This window comes from Cervus canadensis, chromosome 3 (assembly GCF_019320065.1).
Source record: "Cervus canadensis isolate Bull #8, Minnesota chromosome 3, ASM1932006v1, whole genome shotgun sequence".
In the NCBI taxonomy this organism is placed as follows: domain Eukaryota; kingdom Metazoa; phylum Chordata; class Mammalia; order Artiodactyla; family Cervidae; genus Cervus; species Cervus canadensis.
This window is the reverse complement of record NC_057388.1, coordinates 110776977-110791037: the sequence shown is the minus strand read 5'-3', so window position 1 is coordinate 110791037 and position 14061 is coordinate 110776977. Positions and strand designations below refer to the sequence as shown.

General features: G+C 53.9%; 1 protein-coding gene across 3 annotated transcripts in view; it reads left to right on the top strand.

Annotated features, from left to right (window-relative positions):
- The window catches only part of PTPRN2 (protein tyrosine phosphatase receptor type N2), a 600191-nt gene that overhangs the window by 131816 nt on the left and 454314 nt on the right, over positions 1-14061 (top strand). The gene's annotated exons all lie outside the window — the stretch shown is intronic.

Genomic DNA, 14061 nt, shown 5'->3' with positions numbered 1-14061 from the left:
GCCTTGGCGGGTTTGCACAGCTGCAGCAGGACCATCCACCAGAGGCTGGGAGAGGGATGACTTCACCCTCCTCTCTTTGCAAGTCCTTAGTTATTTTCAAGGTTTTTTCCACCCGCAAACCCTGAAGGCAGAAATTAGTTACTCAGCAGCGGGTTCGGATCTATGGCGAGGTAATGGGACAAACCTCGGAGACGGCCGCCCGCCCAGCTGGGAGTGATGATTGATTTAGCGGTAGCATTCCTTGAGCCAGGCCCCCAAACGGGGCAAGAGAGCTGCCCGTAACTGTGTGGCCGCCCGTCCTTCAAACAGCATTGAGTGCCAGTCGCCAAGCCTCTGCTCTGGCTCTGGTGCGCGCGGGAACGCCGCGAGGTGCTGCTCCCGTTCAGGTTGCCATGGCGACCTCTCATTACCGCTGACCTGCCGGGAGAGCTGCACGCGCGGTGGTTCACGTGTGTCCTGCTGCTTCCTGTTGTGCTTGTGCTCGTGTGCATGTATGGTGCACGCCAGGGCACACGCCTGGGCCCTGGGCGGGCACAGGCTTCTGGCGGCCCCGCCCCCCTCCCCCCACTGCACGCTTCAGTCTGCACCACTACCCTGGAGAATAAATACCACGCCGCTTGTGGTCGGAGGAAGAAGACCGTCCACGGCTTTTTCATGCACAAAAAACTGTGTAGACCCAGGCTATGGAAATTTATTCCTTTCATTTCTGTGAACATTAAAAAAAATATAAATACTTTCTGTAGAAAATTAGGGCAGGCATGCAAAAACAACGTCTCGCATTTTGCAAATGGGTATTATTTTTCTATAGAATTAAAAGGATTTTTTCTTAACTAACTGAATATTCTCTACCCACTGAGCCCCTGAATATCTCATGCAGTCACAATATGATAATTTAAATATTCTTTTAGACTTCAGGAGTTTAGAAAAATTGATCAGAAGTACCAGTCCTTGCCCTGTTGCTTTGGCCATGATGTAGTGACAAGCAGGGGAGAAGCTGGGGTTGTGTTGCCAATTCACCCGCGGGTTAACTGCGGAGACTGGCTGTGGCCGCGCTGCCCTGGAGTCAGCAGGGGCTCCCCAGTCACAGCACATGCCCACGGGTGTTTGGCGAGATCAGCTCTCTGAGGACGCCAGGCACCTTAGAGAGCGCTGTCAGCAGTTTATAACTTTTTGACAAAATTGTAATTCAAAACGGGTGTGTCCCATTTATACGCTTCCCAGATTAGTTTTGAAATTGACAAACCTGTCACACTTACCACATGCCAGTAGCCAGACTGTCAGCCCTCAAAGCCTTTGCCAGCCCTTTGGGCAGAGCCTGTCTTTGCTGTCATTTGTGCCTCCTTCATTATAGGCCACGAAAAAAGTTTCTGTGTGTGTGTCTACACGTGAGTGTGTGTGTATGTGTATGTGTGTATCTGTATGTGTCAGTTTATCTGTATGTATGTGTAACTGTGAGTGTATGTGTGTGTATATGTGTGAGAGTATGTGTGTACATGTGTGAGTGTGTGGGTATGTGTGTGAGTGTATGTGTGAGTGTATGTGTGTGTAAATTTGTCTGTATGTGTGTCTGTATATGTGTGAGTGTGTATCTGTAGTGTGTATAAGTATGTGTGTGTGAATGTACATTTGTGTGTATGTATATATGAGTGTGAATGTAAGTTTGTATGTGTGAGAATGTGTGAGTGTATATGTGTGAGAGTGTGTGTGTATGTAAATGTGTGAGTGTGTGTGAGTCTCTGAGTGTATATGTGTGAGAGTGTGTATGTGTGTCACTCTCTGTGTGAGTGTATGTGTGTATGTGGGTTTTGAGTGTGTGCATGTGTGTATGTAGGTGTGTGTGTGGGTGTATATGTGTGAGTGTGTGTGTGTCTATGTGTGTGTGTGTATGTATGTGTGTGTGTGTGTGTATATATGTGTGTGTATGTGTGTATGTGTTATGTGTATATGTGTCTATGTGTGAGTGTATGTGTGTGTGTCTATGTAAGTGTATGTGTGTATGTATATGTGTGAATGTGTGTGAGTGTGCGTGTGAGTGAGTGTATGTGTGTGTGTGGGTGTATATGTGTGAGTGTATGGGTGTATGTATGTGTGAGTGTGTGTGTGTGAGTGTGTGTGAGTTTATGTGTGAGTATATATGTGTGTGTATGTGTGGGTGTATATGTGTGAGTGTATGGGTGTACATATGTGTGTGTGGGTATGTATGTGTGTGTGAGTGTATGTGTGTATATATGTGTGTGTGGGTATGTATGTGTATGTATGTATATGTGAGTGTGTGTGTGTGAGCCTGTGTGTGAGCCTACATGTGAGTGTATATGCGTGTATATATATGTGTTAGTGTGTGTGTGTGTGAGTTGAGTGTGAGTGTATATGTATGTGTTTGTGTTTGGGTGTATATGTGTCAGTGTGTGTGAGTCTATGTGTGAGTGTATATGTGTGTATATGTGTGTGTGGGTGTATATGTGTGTGCATGTGTGTACATGTGTGAGTGTGTATGTGGGCATGTGTGTATGTATATGTGTGAGTGTGTGAGTCTACATGTGAGTGTACATGTGTGTATATGTCTGTGTGGGTGTATATGTGTGTGTGCGCGCATGTGTGTATGTATATGTGAGTGTATATGACTGTGTGTGTGCGTGTGTGTATGTATATGTGAGTGTATATGCGAGTGTGTGTGAGTTGAGTGTGTGTGCATGTGTATATGTATATGTGAGTGTGTGAGTTGAGTGTGTGTGCATGTGTGTATGTATATGTGAGTGTGTGTGTGATTCTACATGAGTGTATGTATATGTGTGTATGTGTGCGCACATGTGTGTATGTATATGTGAGTGTATATGAGTGTGTGTGTGCATGTGTGTATGTATATGTGAGTGTATATGTGAGTGTGTGTGAGTTGAGTGTGTGTGTGCATGTGCTCTCTGTGCCAGTCCTCCTCTGGCCGTCTGGCCCCACGGCCCGGCCGCACGGTGCTCTGACGCTTGGTGACGGCGGGTGGAGATGTTCTCAGCTCTCCACTCTGGGGCTGGGTCTTGGTTGCGTCAGAGGAAAGGTCAGGCTCAGACGGCGCACAGGACACGCGAGGAGAGAAAGCAGCCGTGGGCGAGGGGGAGCTGGGAGTGGGATCAGCATTCAGAGGGAAGTGAAGCTGACTGCGGGGCGAAGCTCAGGAGGCCAGGCAGCCGCACAGACCAGCCGGGAGTGCTCTGCACCTCCGCCTCCACCACGCTGGGCACGGCCGTCAAGACACCCCGGAAGCCCGAGCCTGCCCAGAGCCCCGGGTGACTGGCCGTGGGCAGGGCAGGCCTGGGCGCCACCTTCCCAAGGCCCGTGTGGGCTCATCCGTGGGGCCACTGGGGACACAGGGTCCTTCACATCCATGCCCACTGTGGGCCCCACCCGGAAGGTCAGCTGGTCGACTCCCCTGGCCTGCTCCGGCTGGCTGCAGAGCCTGTGCTGAGATCCCATGGCTCCATGTTGCAGCGTCTCAAGAACCTGCTGTGTGTCCCCCGTGGCTCCCGTGGTCTCAGAGGCTGAAAACTAAGCCCACACTTGGTGAAGGCTCAGTCAGCGGTGCCCAGGGCGTCCTGGGTGTGGTGGACGCTGGGGCCCAGGCCCCTGTCTGGGCAACTCTGTTAGTGAGGCCCCGCCTCTGCGTCTGCCCCAAGTCTCGGTTTCCAGAGGACACCCGTCTGTGAGTGTGGGCCTTAGCATTAAAGCTGTCAGAGAGGAAAGTGGTTTCCTCCAGACCTGAGCTAATGAGGCTGGCTGCACACCCCTCTCCTCAGGCACCTGGGCTCTTGCAGGGACTGCCATTCTTAATCATATTTTAATTTTCAGATAAATTACTTTCATTATCCTTCCATTTGCCGTACATGTGTGCGCCCCTGCCTATTAGCGTTTGTCAACTCCTCTGAGCGCTCGGTTCTCAGTGGCCATGGCGGCGGTGCAGTCAGTAAGGACCTTGCGTGTTGCTTTACAGGGATTATTATTTTTTACTCTTTGAGAAAACATCATAGAGAGTTGCTGAAACCGGTCCTGATTTAAACCGTGAAGGCCGTGTGAGGACAGTGACTATTATTGACTGTGTCGGGACGAGGCCCCTGCGTCTGGCTGGCTCTCCATCAGGTTCGTCCAGGGGCTGGCAGGGGCCAGACCGGCAGTCAGCCTCACTGGACATCTCTTTGCCAACAGGAAACCAAATGAAGTTGTTTTTAAAAATCTATAGTTTAAAAAAATGCACCCCTCCCCCTCCCCAAAGCTGATTTTGTCCAAATTGAAACCAAGACAGCTTCGAGTTGAGTCCTGGGGTCCTGCACTGTTTTCTTATCTCTGAGGTCTTGGGTTTAGTTGACAAGTTCCGACCCACACATGGACGGCTCTGGGCCGTGGGTTCTGGCTTGTTGGCCTTGGGTCAGCGAGGCTTTCTTCTTATCTCCAGGCAGCTCTCTAGCCGTCACTTCTTGCCATCTGGAATTCACAGCCTGGTGAGTCTACAGGCCCATCTGCATCACCCGTCTCCACGTGGAGAGCTTCTCTGTCCATCATCCCTCATTCTTTGGCCAAGTATTTATCACTCTTTAAAAATCATTGTAAAATACACATGGCATAAAGTTTACCAGGATTCCCTCTTAGCCCAGTGGTTAAGACTCTGCATTTCCAGGGCTTCCAGTGTGGGGGGCATGTGTTCAGTTCTCTGGTTGGGAACTAAGATCCCACGTGCCGTGCAACATGGCCGAAAGACTAAAAAAGAAAGCAGAATGTTTAGTGACAAAAATGAGATGCACAGCACAATATCATTAACATAGCAAAAATCCATGCACATAAATAACACACGCACTTACAACTTACATGTATTTTAACCTGGGTGCACAGTTCTGTGGCTCTCAGCACGTTCGCACTATTGTACAGCCGTCACCACCGTGGTCTCCAGAGCACTTCACCTTCCCAAACAGAGCCTTTCTCCTCATCACAGAGACATCCACCCCAGCCCCTGGGAACCACATCTACGTTCGGCTTGTGTGAGTTTGATCATTGTAGGTGCTTCTCAGATGGCACCGTGGTAAAGAATCCGCCTGCCAACGCAGGAGATGCGGGAGACGTAGGGACATGAGTCTGAGCAGACTCCGGGAGGTAGTGGAGGGCAGAGGAGCCTGGCGTGCCGCAGGCCGTGGGGTCACAGTGAGACGCGACTTAGCGCCTGAGCTGCAGCGAGGTGCTGGCGGGAGGGGGGTCACGCGGTGCTCGTCCCCCCGCGGGAGGCTCACCTCGCTCAGCCTGGCGGCCTCGGGGCTCAGTCGTGTTGTAGCAGGGGTCGGGGTGTCCTTCCTTTTTCAGGCTGCGTTGTGAGTGGACATTTCGTTTACATGCTCAGCTATCAGTGGGCCCTTGAGTGGCCTCCTGGCTGCTGTGACCACGGAGGTACGAATATCTCCTTGAGGCCGTGCATTAGACTTTGGTGCGTTCTCCTTAAGTAACTTTCACGGGCCAAGCATCCTGGTGAGCAGGACGCATCTTCCGTACCGCAGGGGGACAGATGGGTAAGGATGGTTCGGAATGTAGGACTCACTGGGCACCGGGAGCGGCAGGAGAGGGGGTCCTGGGAGAGAGATCCGGGGGTCCAGACTGGGCTCCAGGGCAGAGAGGCCCTGGACTGCTGGGTGGACGTGAGTGAGTAGGGGTGGGGCCTCCCACATGGCTGCCCGCTGAGCACGCGGAGCCCTGGGGGGCCAGAGCAGAGGGCGGCCAAGCGCCCGACCCTGCACTTCACAGCAGGAGGCTCGGAGTCAGGTCATCGTCAGCACGCGTGACTGCTGCTCGGTGCTCAGCTGGTCCACCTGGGCTCGAAGGCACAGCTGTGGGTGACGCAGCGGGCGGGGCCCGCCATTCTGAGGAGCTGCGCTCATCCTGTGAGAATGGAGGGGCCGGGAGGGGGGAGAGGGGAGGGGGAGGAGAGAAGAGAGGAGGGCTGCGGCCCTGACATAAGGCTGGTGTGGATGAGTTTCCGCCCCTCGCCCTCCCCCTCCCCCCTCCTCTCCCCTTCCTCTCCTCCCGCCCCCCTCTCCAGCTGAGGGACCCTGACAACAAGCCTGGTTGTGGACAAGTCCCCACCCCCTCCCACCCCCCCACCCCCATACCCTCCTTCTCCCCTCCCCCTGTCCCTTCTCCATCCCCTCTCCCCTCCCCTCCCCCTCTCCTCCCCTCCCCCTCTCCAGCTGAGGGGCCCTGACGATAAGGCTGGTGTGAACAGGTCCCCTTACCCCTCCCATCACCCCTCCCCTCTCCCTCCCCTCCCCCACTCCCTATCCTCTCCCTCTCCTGCCCCTGCCCCTCCTTTACTACCCCTCCCTCCCCCCCTCCCCTCCCCTCCCCCCTCCCTGGGAGGTGGAATAAGAGTGGGTGCAGGGCAGGTGATGGACGGCTGTTTCTGAGTGACTGTCAGCGTCCCGGTAAGATGAGGCTGACAGCTGCTGCTCCCGGGATCCCACACAACATGCCGTTCTCCTTCAGCTTCAGCGCTGCTGATGGCCCGCCGCGCCAGGCCTTTCTATTCTATTCTCGTCGGAATAGTCAATGGAAGGGTCCAGGCTGATAAGAGGAGCCCTGGTTACCTGGCAACGGGCTGGAGCGGAGGGCTGCTGATGGGAAGATCAGCTGCTGCGATAAACTGCCTCCCTTCCCCGCTGCTTCTCTGTGGCCCACGGCAGACAGCCGCAAACCCGGCAGCCCCAGAGCCTTGGATGGGGCCTGAGCTCCCAAAGGAAGCTTGCTGCGTGCCCTTGAGCCAGCCTTTGGCAGGTGCCCCCGCCAGGAGGAGCCTGGCTTCCTGGGACCTGCAGGGGAGGCCTCTAAAGAAGCAGGGGGAGCACCACTGAAATCCCACAGCCTGGCCACATGTCAGCCAGGCCAGGTAGAGACAGCAGCAGGGTGGGCCGGGGATAGACTCAGCCCCATCAGGACCCTGAGAGCTGGCAGTGAGGCTTGATGATCGGGTGCGGTCGGTGGTTTGGTTCCCGCTTCTTCATCGTCTTTCTTCCAATAAACGCCTTTCACGTGGATGAGACCTGCCGGCCGCCGTGTCAGGAAGCTGCCTCCCTGCCCACGGGGCCCGGGTCCACTCCACTCTCCTCTGCCCTTGAATCTTGCCTTTTGTCTGCTGGTCATTTGTACAAGATCGTGGAATTTTAGGAGTGGGAGAGGTTCACATCATTTGGTTCTCTTCTGTTATTTTCAGAAACAAACAAAATCCAAACCCCAGACCCCCAAGGACCGGCGATGCTCCTCCAGGCCAGGCCCCTGGCCGGCACTGCAAGCATGAATGACCACCGCGTGTTTCCGCTGGTCCATGGGAACGTTCTGTCCTGGTCATTCCGTCGGATTCCACGTAGGAAAGGCAAAGGCAATTTGGCCGCGAGAAACCGTTCTTTAGCTTTCTTGGTATGATACCCGGCTGCTCAGACACGAGGTGAGCTCCACCTCCATCGCTGCGTTCACTGCTCTGCATGGCTGGTGCAGGTCCAGAGTCTGACTTCTGACTCCGCTTCCTCGGAGGCCTGCCTGCCGGAACGGGAACTCTGGTCGCCTTTCAGATGGGAGTTTCCTGTGATGGGGTTTGATTATGTTCTGCTTTGCTCTATCAACAACAGTGAGGGGGCAGCGCGGAGCTGCGGGAGCCTGGTGCATCCGGGCTGAAACGTGACATCCCCGCCGCGGAGCGGGGGGAGCAGGCGGCTGCCAGCTGCTGGAGGGCGGCCCGTACGGGCCTCGCTGCCGCCCTCGGCTCTCTACGGGGCGAAAGGCCCGGTGCAGGATGAGTGGGTGCTGATCTGGCAGTTGTGTTTCAGGAACTGGCGCACAGAGAAGGGAGGCCGTGCACCCGGGGCTGCCCAGCAGGCTGGCGGAAAGGCCGGGCGGGGGCCTGGCTCCTGCCGCTGTCTCCTCGCCCTTCAGTGGGGCTCAGGACACAGCGTGGGGGGCACAGACACAGTTGTGCCACCTGGTGAGGGGGCCCTCAGCTCCAGTCAAAAATTCAGCAAAAAAGTATCAACGTTTCCCTTTCCGGAGGAAGAGATCAGCCTCCCATTCTAGACAAGTGCTAGACAGACTCTCCAAACGAGCCCTGGCCCCCGAGAACCGCCAGCAGCGTGCGTGGCCAGCTGGGAGCCAGCCGCCTCATCCCTGGGGCCTCAGCATCCCTCCCGGTCCTGTCTGTAGACCCACCCGCTCTCGGCGCCCAGTCTGCTGCTCTGCAGAGAAAGCAGACTGGGGGCAGGGCCTCAGAATTCCGCTGAGCTCATCAAGCTTTGGGGCCTGCAGTCCTTGCCCGCACCTGGGGTTGTTGTGGTCACTCTGCAGGGAGGTCCCATTGGAAGGGTGCAGCCCTGCTCCCCTGGAGCCCCTGGGCAGTGCCCACGTTCTGTGCTCTGCGACACCTCCTCCCAGAAGACGTGCTGGACCCCAGAGCCTCTCTGGGCCGCACGCCCCCCACCCTGTAGATGTGGGCTCACCTCTGAAGAGGCGGTGGGTCCATCCAGCTCTTCTGTCTCCACTGCCCCACCCTGGCTGAGCCCCCCACCCCCCACGGGCAGCTCCCTTCAGCCCCATGGCTCCTGGCATGAAGCGGCCCCAGCTCAGGGCCTCCTGTGCCTCTGGAGGACAGCCAACGCCCCCCCAGACTCCACGCACACCCTCACGTCCACCTGACCCGCCGCTCGCTCTGCCCTCGGAGCTCTGCCCTCGGAGCTCTGCCCTCTTGGCCCCAGGCCCCAGTGACTGTCCATCCCGCTCCCCAGCCTGCATGGCCCCAGGCCCCAGTGACTGTCCATCCCGCTCCCCAGCCTGCATGGCCCCGGCAGCCCTGTTCTGTAGATGCCATCCCCCGGTCCTCCGCCTCCTGTGGGTGGAGGAGCTGATGCCCCTCTGTGCTGTCCCCGAGGCTTGTCCCCCATCGCCCACATCACAGTTAGAGGTGGATGCTTCTCGTGGGAGGGGTGCCCCTGAGTCCAGAGACCCCGAGAGCAGAGCCTGTGTCGTCCGTTTGCCCCGAGCACCTGTCCTGTGGCTCTTCTGCCTGTTTGTCCAGCGGGGCATTAGGGCAGGGCTGTGTCCCGGGGTCAGGGCGACGCAGGGCAGTGTGAACGGGACGAGTCCACCGTGAGAGCAGGAGGGCCTCACAGACTCGCCGTGGACACAGGCCGGCCGTGCTGCGCAGAGCGCGGCCCGCACGTCCGTGTAGCTGGGCGAGAGCGTGCTGAGGCCCTTTGTTGAGGAATGAGCGGGGCCAGTCAGGGGTCTGGGACGGAGGTGTTCCTGCCTTCTGTTTCTGGGATTAGTGTAGAGGTTGGAAAAGCAGCTTCCTTGTTCTATTGCCGATTCTGGCAGATAAAAAGATGGAGGCTGTGTGTGTGTATATATGTACACACACACATTCACATGGAGACACATGCACACACATTATGTAGTTCAGTCACCAAGTCAAGTCTGACTCTGTGACCCCATGGACTGCAGCATGCCAGGCTTCCCTGTCCCTCACCATCTCCCAGAGTTTGTCCAAGTTAGTGTCCATTGACTTTGTGATGCCATCGATCTCATCCTCTGTTGTCCCCTTCTCTGGCTCTCAATCTTTCCCAGCACCAGGGTCTTTTCCAACGAGTCAGCTCTTCATATCAGGTGGCCAGAGTACTGGAGGCTCAGCTACATCATCAGTGCTTCCAGTGAATTTTCAGCATCGATCTCCTCTAGGATGGACCAGTTTGACCTCCTTGCAGTCCAAGGGACTCTCAAGAGTCTTCTCCAACACCACAGTTCAAAAGCATCAATTCTTCGGTGCTCAGCTTTCTTTATGGTCCAACTCTCATATCCATACGTGACCACTGGAAAAACCATAGCCTTGACTAGACAGACCTTTGTTGGCAAAGTAATGTCTCTGCTTTTTAATATGCTGTCTAGGTTGGTCATAGCTTTTTTTCCAAGCAGCAAGAGTCTTTTAATTTCATGGCTACAGTCACCATCTGCAGTGATTTTGGAGCCCAAGAAAATAAAGTCTGTCGCTGTTTCCATTGTTTCCCCAACTATTTGCCATGAAGTGATGGGACCGGATGCCATGATCTTAGTTTTTTGAATGTTGAGTTTTAAGTCAGCTTTTTCACTCTCATCTTTCACTTTCATCAAGAGGTTCTTTAGTTCTTCATTTTCTGCCGTAAGGGTGGTGTCATCTGCATATCTGAGCTTATTGATATTACTGATATTTATATTGATGACACATTATACACATACTCATAAAATATACACACACAGGAGACACGTATATACACATACATACATTAGGTAGACATATACACATACACAATACTTATACACACACACACAAATTCACATACATACACCTACACACGTGTGCACATACACATATATGCACGAACACATATGTAGACATACAATACACACACACATGCACATACATGTTTACCTTTAAATATGGTGATAAAGATTGATTTCGTCATTGAAAATGCACTGGATAAGACAACAGTGACGCAGCGCTGCGCGCCTAGTAGGACAGCCGGAAGCCAGACAGTGACGAACCGGAACGCTGAGGGATGCGGAGCCACGGGACTGCTCCGGCTTGCTGGCGGAGGTGCAAAGCGGCACACGGCCACTTTGCGCGAAGGTTTGGTGACTGATTACAGAACCAAACATGCTCGCATGGCGTGGTCAGCAGCTGTGCGCCTTGGCACTCACCCAAAGGGACTGGCGGCGTGTCCACACGAAACCCGCACACGGACGCTTCAGGCAGCTGTGTTCATAACCACCCAGGCTGGGCCACAACCGAGAGGCCCTCTGGCAGGTGACGGAGGGAACAGGTGCTGGTCCATCCAGATGATGCGATATTGTTCAGCACTAATGAGAAACGAGCTGTCAGTCCTCGAGAAGACAGGGAGGAAACGCACATGAATATTACTGAGTGGGAGGAGCCAGCCCGGAAAGACCAAGCACTGTGTGATCCCAGCCACGTGACGCTCTGGGAAAGGCAAGCTTACGGAGACAGTGGAAAATCACTGGTTGTCGGGGCAAGGGAGGCGCGGGGGTGAATAGTGGGGATCAGAGGACGCGGAGGGCAGCGGGGCTACTGTGTGGAGCTGTGCGGTCACACGCCACTCCACCTGTGTCCAAGCCCGAGGCCTGGACAGTGCCGAGAGCGAACCCTCACACACCCCATGGCTCTGTACCCAGTGACGTGTGGGGCTTCCTCGATCATAACAAAGGTTCTGTTTGATAGGAAGGCTGAAAGGGGGGGAGGCTGTGCCTGCATGGGGGCAGGAGGTTGACGGGAAAGCTGTGTACTCTCCTCCTAATTTTGCTGAGAACCCAGCACTGCTCTGAGAAATAAAGTTTATTGATTAAGACCATCCGCTGGGGGACAGTGTCTCTACCTCATCAGCATGGCTATAGTCTAGTGGCAAAGAGAATCTACGGTTGGCTTTCAAACAATTCAGTTTTTAGCTGAAAGTAATTCTAAAAGCACAAACCGTATTACATATTATGTTCTGTTCAGTTCAGTTGCTCAGTCGTGTCCGACCCCATGAATCACAGCACGCCAGGCCTCCCTGTCCATGACCAGCTCCGGAGTTTACTCAAACTCATGTCCATCGAGTCGGTGATGCCATCCAGCCATCTCATCCTCTGTCGTCCCCTTCTCCTCCTGCCCCCAATCCCTCCCAGCATCAGGGTCTTTTCCAGTGAGTCAGCTCTTCACATCAGGTGGCCAAAGTATTGGAGTTTCAGCTTCAGCATCAGTCCTTCCAGTGAACACTCAGGACTGATCTTTAGGATGGACTGGTTGGATCTCCTTGCAGTCCAAGGGACTCTCAAGAGTCTTCTTCAACACCACAGTTCAAAAGCATCAAATCTTTGGCACTCAGCTTTCTTCACAGTCCAACTCTCACATCCATACATGAGCACTGGAAAAACCATAGCCTTGACTAGACAGACCTTTGTCAGCAAAGTAATGTCTCTGCTTTTTAATATGCTATCTAGGTTGGTCATAACTTTCCTTCCAAGGAGTAAGCGTCTTTTAATTTCATGGCTGCAGTCACCATCTGCAGTGATTTTGGAGCCCCAAAAATAAAGTCTGACACTGTTTCCACTGTCTCCCCATCTATTTCCCATGAAGTGGTGGGGCCAGATGCCATGATCTTAGTTTTCTGAATGTTGAGCTTTAAGCCAACTTTTTCACTCTCCTCTTTCACTTTCATCAAGAGGCTTTTTAGTTCCTCTTCACTTTCTGCCATAAGGGTGGTGTCATCTGCATATCTGAGGTTATTGATATTTCTCCCAGCAATCTTAATTCCAGCTTGTGCTTCTTCCAGCCCAGTGTTTCTCATGATGTTCTCTGCATATAAGTTAAATAAGCAGGGTGATAATATACAGCCTTGACGTACTCCTTTTCCTATTTGGAACCAGTCTGTTGTTCCATGTCCAGTTCTAACTGTTGCTTCCTGACCTGTATATGCGTTTCTCAAGAGGCAGGTCAGGTGGTCTGGTATTCCCATCTCTTTAAGAATTTTCCACAGTTTATTGTGATCCATACAGTCGAAGGCTTTGGCGTAGTCAATAAAGCAGAAATAAATGTTTTTTTGGAACTCTCTTGCTTTTTCAATGATCCAGCAGATGTTGGCAATTTGATCTCTGGTTCCTCTGCCTTTTCTAAAACCAGCTTGAACATCTGGAAGTTCACGGTTCACGTATTGCTGAAGCCTGACTTGGATAATTTTGAGTATTACTTTACTAGCGTGTGAGATGAGTGCAATTGTGCGGTAGTTTGAGCATTCTTTGGCATTGCCTTTCTTTGAGATTGGAATGAAAACTGACCTTTTCCAGTCCTGTGGCCACTGCTGAGTTTTCCAAATTTGCTGGCATATTGAGTGTAGCACTTTCACAGCATCATCTTTCAGGATTTGAAATAGCTCACCTGGAATTCCATCACCTCCACTAGCTTTGTTCATAGTGATGCTTCCTAAGGCCCACTTGACTTCACATTCCAGGATGTCTGGCTCTCGATTCTAAATATAAATTTAAAAGAAACGTTTCAAGGAAATCTAATTAATGTTTTTCTTAGAATATGTTTACAACACTGTCTGCCACAGACCAAATTTAAAGAATGGTTCCATTATACTGCAGACTGGAATTGACTTACAAGGGTTGTTCCAAAGCATATGGGAAATGTCTTCGCGTGTTTTCCTCCGTACCAGCCTGAGTGGTGGGGTGCTTCCTGTGGGTCTCAGGCGGGTCCTGGAGGCATGGCAACCCAGGGTCTTAGCTGCTGGTGGCTGACTGCTGACCCCTCCCCGCACTGCAGGCCGACAGTTGCCTTTGTCCTCTGTAAGGTGTGGGGCCGATGCATCCTAACGCTCCTTCCACTCCCTGCTTCAGGGTATTTGGGTTCAGAGAGTGAAATGGAAGTTGCGTGTGTTCTGGAGTTCTCACTTCTCCCCAGCGCCACCCCAGGCACTGAGTGGGGTTCTTTGCAGGGAACAGAGCAGAGAACGTGCTGAGGTCCAGCCGCGCAGACTGTTCATGCCGCTGGGCGACGGTGGGGGCGAGGCCCTCCCTCAGGGACAGCAGGGCCCCAGCCACTGGTGGCAGGTGGGCTGCTTTTAGCAGCGCTCAGAGGAGGGGCAGTGCCCCCGGTCCCAGGGTGGAGGCAGGAGGTTGAGCTCCGCGGCCCGTCGGGCAGCTGGGCAGGTTGCCGCCTGGATCCTCCGGGCTTCGCAGAGGCCCCAGAAATCCAGGGGACGCTTGCAATACTTCAGATGACGTTCTGCCGCTCCTGTGGGGCATCTCGGTGAAAGCACACGTAGCGCCCGGCCAGCAATCACGCGCCAGCCCGGCCCGGCAGCGTGCTCCTGATAATTAGACGGGCTGCATGTGGAAGGCTGTCCTCTGCTGCGCTCCCGCAATGAGACTGCGAACAATGGAGGGGCCTTCGCCTGCAGCCGGCGCAGATGCACCCCGTGTGAGGCCTGGGCCCTGAATTAGCCTTTTGTACCCAAGGCAGTGATTTGAATGTTT